This window comes from Rhododendron vialii, chromosome 11a, assembly GCF_030253575.1.
Source record: "Rhododendron vialii isolate Sample 1 chromosome 11a, ASM3025357v1".
In the NCBI taxonomy this organism is placed as follows: Eukaryota; Viridiplantae; Streptophyta; class Magnoliopsida; order Ericales; family Ericaceae; genus Rhododendron; species Rhododendron vialii.
The window spans coordinates 15,012,217-15,018,822 of record NC_080567.1 but is presented as its reverse complement, the minus strand read 5'-3'; positions in this window follow the sequence as shown (position 1 = coordinate 15,018,822).

Below are 6,606 nucleotides of genomic sequence, written 5' to 3'. Positions count from 1 at the left end.
ACAAGAATCCTACTTTTTAGGTTGTTTCGCCTGGGAGTAGGCAGAAGAGATTTAGGAAGGCTTGGTTTATAGGCCCCCTTTGTCTCCAATGGCTTCCTTCGAGAAAAAGGAGCACGCACAAGTCCAATTCGGCAATTCTTAAGCCAAAGTCTGACCTTTTGCATAGCTTTTATTTTTGGTGTATAGGATTTTTCTATGCATACTGCCATACTCTTTCCTTCTTGTCGATTTCATCAACTACAGTGAATTAGGGTTGTTCACCTTTGATTAGATTCTTCCTGTGCAAAGGTTGCACCCATTATGGTGTTAACACTCATTTTTGGCCAAAATTAGGAAAAGAATAGAAGAATGGCCTTGGAGGTAGTTTCAGGCCTTGAGAAGCCTTATAAATTGGTTACCTACAGAATCGAAGTCTTATAAATTGGTCACCTGCAGAATTGGGCCAGTTTAAATGCGAAAGGGCCAATTGAGTTTGCAAGACTTGGGACAAACTAATGCCCAAAATATCACTTTTCACAAATTCGGGCCCAGGTCTGGCCAAAGTCTTGGGTCGACTCACTATGTTTGAGCGTTTTATCCAGGCCTAGGTCAGTTTTTAGAAACAATAAGGCCTTTTAGTAGGTCCAAATCAGTTAAAGCCTAGGTTTTTCTTCAGGCTTGGGCTCACAAGGCTTACAAAGGATGGAGGCCTATGATTCACCTTAGGCCTGTCAATGGACCGGATCCGATCCGAATCCGGATCCAACCCGAAAAATCCGACCCGAATCCGGATCCGAATACGATAATGTTGATCCGATAATCCGAATCTGGTAATCCAAATACGGATCAGATCGGATTCGAATCGGATCGGATTAAATCCGTTATCGATCCGAATCCGAACTTTATTTTTTTTAAAAAAAACAGTAAATTTTTTATTTTGAAAAAAAAATGTTTAAGAAGTTGTATTTTTATTTTTTACTTTTTATTTTAATTTATTTTCGGAAAATATTTTTTTTGAAAAATATAAATTTTTTTTGCTAAAATTTTTGAAGTAAAAAAGTTTTCGGATCGGATTTGAATTTTTCGGATTCTGATCCGGATTACCACTATCGGATTTGGATCGGATCCGGATCTGTCGGATCCGGATCGGATCTGGTCTATTGACATGCCTAATTCACCTCAAGCTCAGACCCAAGTGACAGATGGGCCTGCTTCTTTAAACGTCCCATATGGCCTTCAAATGGCAGGAAAAGGCCTTTAAGCTGCTCATAAGTAGCTTGAGGGCCCAGAATGTTCTTGCTTAACAGGTCTAGGTAAGTTGCTTGTAATCAGCTCTCAAGGCCCGAGTCTCTACTATCCTTCAGCATGAAGCAAGGCTTAAGACACATGGCAGCTATGCATGGTGACATCCTAAGCAGCTCACAAGCAACTCAAAGGCCTAGAAGTTTCTCTTTAACAACACATAAGCAGCTCAAATAGGCCTGGTCGCTGAAGACACTTAAAATACCAAGTGGGCCCTCAAAAGGGGCTTAAGAGCCAATGAAATGGCTTAAAGGCCTGGTAAAATTTTGGCCTTTAACCTTAGTGGGCCCAAGATCTTCTATCTAGACATTCAAGTAACTTACAAGCACCTCAAAAGGCTTGGAGGTTCTGCACAACCAAAATTCCTTTTGCCGTTTTACAAGTTTTTATGCAAGAAATGAGAGTTTTTTCAGGCATTTCAGGTCTTAGCTGATTTCTTGGAGTGAGAAGCAAAACTTGGACAGGTGGCAATCACTCATTGGAGGAAGTAGAAGCAACTCAAGTCTAAGCCTTTACAGGAGGACACTTGGCAGCCATGCATGAAGGCCTGTGGAAGCAGCTCAAGCAGCTCAAGGCATAAAACTTCTGTCTATAAATACCAGAGTTGAAGGCCTTAGCAAAAGTCCCCGACCAATCAAGCCCACGGCTTATCCAAATTACATTTCAATTGTCTTTTACATTTCCAGCAAATGTCTTTATCTTTCATCACACTAGCCATGCCTAGTAGATGTTTTATTTCCTTATACCAACTTCGTTAAACTGTTAATGAAGTTCTTTTAATTTCATCGCACCTTGTTTCTTTTTCTTTCCATTTTCAACCAAGATTAGGAAATTCTAAGTCCTTATCCTGACAAGGCAGACCACGAACCACATACGGCCTTACCCCCTAGGCTATACACAATTCGCTCAATACAAAGTCAGATTTGAGGCATCCAAGCCTTGATACGAATTTGGACTACAATCCAGTCCTGGCATGCCTGCATCAGGCCTAGAACTGCACTACTCGCTGTTCCTAAGCCAATTGTTTACATTTTGGAAACAAACATATGGTGCCTTTTGCTCTTATGCAAATAAGTATATAACATACTCAGGTAGCAATAAGAGAAAGACAAAATGGATCCGTTAACCGTTAATTTGTTCGCATCATCGTCAAACCATCATGAGAAGATTGACAGCAGCTGTTACATAAGTGTGTAAGCATGCTGTTAACACTGCCATAAAGAGGCGATCCATATTTTATAAAGAAATGCTATGATGCATGAAATAGAAAACATGAAAGTGTCAATGAAAGTTAATTGACGGTTAGGATTCACACTGACCACCATGTGAGTAGTGTTTACTATCGAGTAATGCTTACTACCCCATGTGAGTCGTCAATGCTGAGTACAATGCACCAGTTGAGTGCACTTGGTTTGCCCCAATTTTTCTTAATCACAGGGGAGCCCTAGAAAACTTACTCAAAAAATAGAACCCCAAACACTACCACAAAGAATATACTTGCGTACCAAAAGGATTTGCATAACAAGTATCATATTCTATGCTATTAAAGAAGGCCGCGCTGAGCAAAACCCAACAATCAAGGCCAACAACAACAATGAATCTCTAAAATAGACAGAAAACAAAATAAAAAACCAATTGATCTCCAAATTTTCATAAACAATTTACCACCAAATTGTGAAGCATCATGTAAGCCGGTCATGTAGAAATGATAGCAGACGTACCAAATCATTTAGTAATGGTAGTTACCATTACTTTAGCTGTGCATAACCAGAGATGGACTGAGGTGGGGGCCCACAGGGAACATGGCCCCCATTCAATTTTGAGTAATTACATAAAAATCCTTTTATGTTTTAGTGATACGCAATAAATTCATGATGGCATTCACAATAATTCTCCAAATTCTCTTTCATTAGGATATTTGTGAGACTATTTCTCAAGTTCAATAACCTATTTTTTTTGCAAACAGACTTCCGTTTCTGTTAATTTGAAGGTGAAGTTAGACATATGGTAATCAATATGTATCGTTGTAAAAAGTTACATATTAAGTTATTTAAAAAGATTTTACTGTTGCAACTAAATTGTGCCTGCACTGATGTAAATTTTTGAATCCGTCCCTGGCCATAACGATACCGGTCAAATTTTTTTTAAGCATCCATAAAATGAGAATCACATAGAAAATGCCAATAACTACCAAGAAACAAGAAAGACTTGAAAAATAGAATTGGTTATTTTAGGGTGACAAAATGCACTGTCACCTACTTTCAAAGGTTCCGTATCGAAAAAGACAAACTGTAAATCTCTGTTACGGATGAGTGGATTCGAAATTGAGGGAATTAATTTGGGTTAGAACATTTATCAAATTGGAGGGTGGTATAGATGTACTTCGACAAAATTCCAAATATAAACATAGTCATTTAGCAATGAATTCCAGATAACTACAGTCAAACATTTATTTCAAATCCGTTCCGTTCTTGGAATGTAGACAACACTGAATTCAAGGTCATTGTTTTTTGTTTGAGCTTCATAGAAGATAAAAGAAATGAACAGAACAATGGAAGTGAAAGAAGAAGAAGAAGAAGAAGAAGAAGAAGAAGAAGAAGAAATGCTTACACTACCAAGCCATCGCAATACGTCTTTGACCCCGAAATAAAGCAATATTGACAAGACAGGATAGTGGCCTCCACCGGTATAATTTCTCCGTCCGGGCAGCCATTGGTAGCATCAGCATCAACAGCACTAACTCGAAACTTCATGCAGTGAATGCGAGAAGTGTCAATGAACTGTATAGGTACCTGCGGCGAAACCCATAACAAGCAGAACATGTCGCCGCCAACATGAGCGAAGGACGGAGGAGGATCCTTGTACCCATTATTGTCCCTCACATAATCCCAATCGTCATGGATGGCAACACGACCCACAAACCACGTCATGGTCCGTAGGTCATAACCACCTAGGCGCTTCCTGTCCACCACATACCAATACAAAGTGTTGCCAACAGCCACAGGTTTTCCACACAAGTCTTCTGGGTGAAAGAATCTGCAGCAGCGAAACATTTCCTCTACCCATTCTCCGGTGTCAGCATAGTACAAGTGAATGAGACCCTGATGAGGTAAACCCACCACAATACATGGCCTGGGAGCAGTAATACTATAATTACTGCTGCTGCTGCTACAGGTGGAGTCTAACATAGCTGCTGCTGAGAAAATAAAATACCATCCCGGTCACCTTCGGGAAGGCGTGGAGGGTCAGGTACATGCTCCCACGCCTCCAGCCTCGGGTTGTAAGCCATGGCCCAGGGTGACTGCTGTTGCCGCCTTCTCTTCTTTCCGTCGTCGTTCACTTCCGTCAAGCCACCTAAGCAGTAAACCTTGTGGCTGAGAACGAGGATGTGTGCGTTTGGATGAGATAGGTAATTAGGGCCAGGCATTGGAGGAAGGCTCTCCCACATGGTCTTCTTCGCCGTGGGACCACTAGTAAGTACGTCAGCGCGACTTTAATCGACACACGAATTTCAACACCGCCGCCTCATCCTCGGACAACTGCAACTTCTGTAGATCATAACAAATACGGTATATAGTCTTCTTCTTATTAGTAGTGTCTTCTAAGCCCAAAATCGCCCAGGAATGTCCCGGCTCGGGCTCGCAGTCGGCGGTCGCGGTGGGGGGCTTGAATTCCGCCACCGCTCCGCTCCCATGCCCCTCAATTCGTCGTCGGAATCTCGTTAAGATTATCACATCCTTTCCTGCTCAAGCACCCACTATAGGTACAGATGATGTGCATACCGACCGGAATGTGGGGCCTACTTCGGATTCTGCACGGATGATTTTGAGTTGTTTAATTATTTTTCGAGTGGGCTCGCGAGAAATCAGCTTAATTATATATGTGTAGAGTCTTGATTCAATCTTTCATTTTTTCATTCAGATTACAAGATCTTGAAAAACTGAATAAAAAAATGAAACATTGGATCAAACATTTAAAAATATCGAATTGAGCTTTTTTACTTGGCCCACTCGGTTTTTAAAAAAAAATTATTGAACGATTTGAATCATGCCTGCAAAATCCGAAGTGGGGCCCGCGTGCCATCGGTATGAATATGGTCGGTCCCCATAGTTTTTTTTTTTAGATTTTAAAGGTGGTGATTTCAAGGCTTTGGTCTTGGAGTTGATGCCCAATGGGAGTTTAGAGGGATGGTTGCACCCAAGTCATCCTAAGTTGCAGGGCCCTAAGATTTCAACCTTGGTCAAAGGCTAAACATTGCCATCGATATAGCCTCAGACTTGGATTGTCTTCATAGTTATAGTGAAGTTGCAAATTTTTACTGTGATTTGAAGCCGAGCAATGTTCTTCTGGCTGATGATTTTTGTGCTCGTGTGAGTGATTTTGGACTTGCAAGAATTTTTTCAAAAACCCATTGTTCGTCTAATCATCAACAATCAAGTTCAATTGGAGTCATCGAATCACTTGGATATATATATTGCCCCAGGTAATTGTGTCTATGTATTACTTACTCTGATTAGATGAAATAGCAAATTCAAAATCAGATGCTACTAAAAACTAACTCCATGAATTTATTACTTACTCTAATTATTTGTATTGTTACTTTTGGCAGAGTAAGGCATGCGTGAATTGTTATCTACGCAAGGTGATATGTATAGCTATGAGGGTTTGTTATTGGAAATGTTCACTGAAAAGAGACCTATCAACAAAATGTTTAGTGACAATTTCAACCTTCATAGATTCGTAAGAATTAATGTCTCTCCCAAGTCAAGTAATGAGTATTGTCGATCACTGCATTTTACTGGAAGTGGAGGAGGACCGACATAGAAGTGGCAGAAGCAACATTACATTAGTGGGGGATTCTTTATTGTCGATCCTTCAAATTGGTGTTTCATGTTCTGCTGAACTTCCAAGTGAGCGAATAGATGTCAGAGATGTTCGATGATCTTATTGAACAAAAAAATAAGATTAGAAATGCATTTCTTGCTGCGACCGGAGCAGGACTTTGAGATGGATGAAAACATTATTCTTTCATGATTCTGCATTTGTGGCTTATCTTGTTTTCCAACTCTCTCTCTCTCTCTCTCTCTCTCTCTCTCTCTCTCTCTTGTTATGATAGATAGCACGTAAAGGCGGTCGTCTATGTAAAAAATGACGTGTCATATCTTCGATTGTATCCCTATCAGAGATCGAGAGTTTCATATCTTATGTCATTCCTTCCTATATATTGACACGCGTTATGCAATGAGACCTCGTGTAATTGGGAAAATCTTTCTCACTTGATATGACTATCTAAAATGCATTTACATGATTCAAAGTGAAATCTTA